The sequence below is a fragment of the Oncorhynchus nerka genome, linkage group LG18 (genome assembly GCF_034236695.1).
Source record: "Oncorhynchus nerka isolate Pitt River linkage group LG18, Oner_Uvic_2.0, whole genome shotgun sequence".
NCBI lineage: Eukaryota > Metazoa > Chordata > Actinopteri > Salmoniformes > Salmonidae > Oncorhynchus > Oncorhynchus nerka.
This window is the reverse complement of record NC_088413.1, coordinates 78,325,225-78,327,174: the sequence shown is the minus strand read 5'-3', so window position 1 is coordinate 78,327,174 and position 1,950 is coordinate 78,325,225. Positions and strand designations below refer to the sequence as shown.

The 1,950-nt window shown below is 41.9% G+C and overlaps 1 pseudogene; it reads right to left on the bottom strand.

Annotated features, from left to right (window-relative positions):
• The window catches only part of LOC115124657 (prospero homeobox protein 1-like), a 67,314-nt pseudogene extending 66,473 nt beyond the window's left edge, over positions 1–841 (bottom strand).
• Between the last annotated feature and the right edge of the window lie 1,109 nt (positions 842–1,950).

Genomic DNA, 1,950 nt, shown 5'->3' with positions numbered 1-1,950 from the left:
CGCCCAGTGGATTGAGTCTTAGAGACAATTTCTCTGTCGCGAACTGTCACACTGGTTCACCTATTATGGTTGACCACTTGCTGTCAAAAGTAACATTTCAATAGTGGCCTACAATAGTGTAAAAATGTAAAACGCCCAAGTAATAGGCAACAACTCGGCAGAATTTGACACCATCAAACAGACACGAGCACAACACACATATGAATGTAGCAACAGTAGCCAACAGCTGTTATCACAGACAGGAAAGGAGAAGTGATTTTACAACATAAATAGGCCAATGGACGCGATAAATAAGATCATTACAATTGTAACACAACCTCGCATCACACACAGATAATTATTGTACAGTAGCAACAATGGTCAGCTAGTCTAGCAGTGCTGCTGTAAAACTGCGGAGATAAACAGGAATTATATAGATAGCTGGTGAAAAGGGGGAAGTGAAGCGCGCAAATCCATGCAACTAAACAAACAAATCCGTTATCCTAGGAAATAAGACAAAATAACAGAGAATGGATCGGGAGAACATCATGTGAATAAGACTAAAACTAACTTTTCTATTAAAGAGGAAGTAAAACATTTATATGTTTCTCTCTCTCTCTCTCTCTCTCTCTCTCTCCAAGCTCAAAAAATCGGAACGTAACTCGCGCAAAGTTGAACAAAGTAGGAGAGGTTATAGAACACTTTAAAACGGATAAATTGATACTTACAATTTGTTTCTAAAATTGAACCGTAAGCTATATCCCGACAGGAAAAAAGGGAGGAGCAGTCGACACAAACGGCGTTAGAGCTCTTTCTCTGTCTGATATGCTACAGATGAAGCAACAACACACCGGCCATAACCTAACCGCAGACAGGGGAAAGTCATCTCACTATACCGCTTCGCGCGCGCGCGCACATACATACACACACACACACACACACACACACGCACCACGCACGCACACACGCGCATGTGAGTGTGCATGAAAGGTTACTTACTCCGTAACGTCAGATGTGAAAATTGAGCTTCTTAGCAAATAGTCATATAGTCATATACAGAAAACAGAGTCGGCAGTTCACAGGTATGATAAATATTGTAATTTCTCTGGACAGCAAAGAGCGGAGAGTGAAAGAGAAAGAGAGAGAGAGAGAGAGAGAGAGAGAGAGAGAGAGAGAGAGAGAGAGAGAGAGAGAGAGTGAGATGTAGCTCTTTTGCGCCACTCTCCTTCAGAGCACGGAAATGTTAGTTGGTTGTTTCTCTCACCACGGTCGGACTGCTAGTCTCATACTGAAGCGGCTCGTGGAGCAACAAGAATCACTTAAAGACGCCGGGAGGCTAAAGGATGCGCGAAGACACGGGCTGCGTCATCAGCAGGAGTGATGCAAAGTCCTCACCTGACCAATAAGAAACGTCCGCCGGATTTGAGAAGGAACACAAAACGCCTTTAACTTCACACTGGAGAACATGGAGAGGAGACCGGTCCAGCGAACAAACCCAGTCCCTCATGCTATAGAGTGACAGGGGGGAAATGTGTAAGGAGATACGCATTTTTATAAATCTATTTGATTTAGGGTACCTCTTATTGATAAGTATAGAATAATGGTTGGTCAACACATTGGGTGTAATCTGAAAACGTCAACAATTTTGTCGTTTGATATGATACCCTATTTTATCTATAGGCCAATGTAATTACAATTGTGTCACTTTTCTTAATTTTGTCCTCGCGTGTCGGTCACAATGAGTGAAAACAGTTTAGTTTATATGCGCAATAAGACCGTTTTTTTAGGCGGTTTGTCCTGACAGTACATTCGACCCAGGGGACCTCTTGTCCCTTTAGAGAAAGGTAAAACAGAATAGAGTCGTTATCAGTTTCCTTGCCACTTAAAAAGCACTGCAAAGCACTTTGTGACACTTTTTTTTGTGTGAAAATGACTAAATAAAGTGTTATCGAATTGATTTTAATAGCGAAC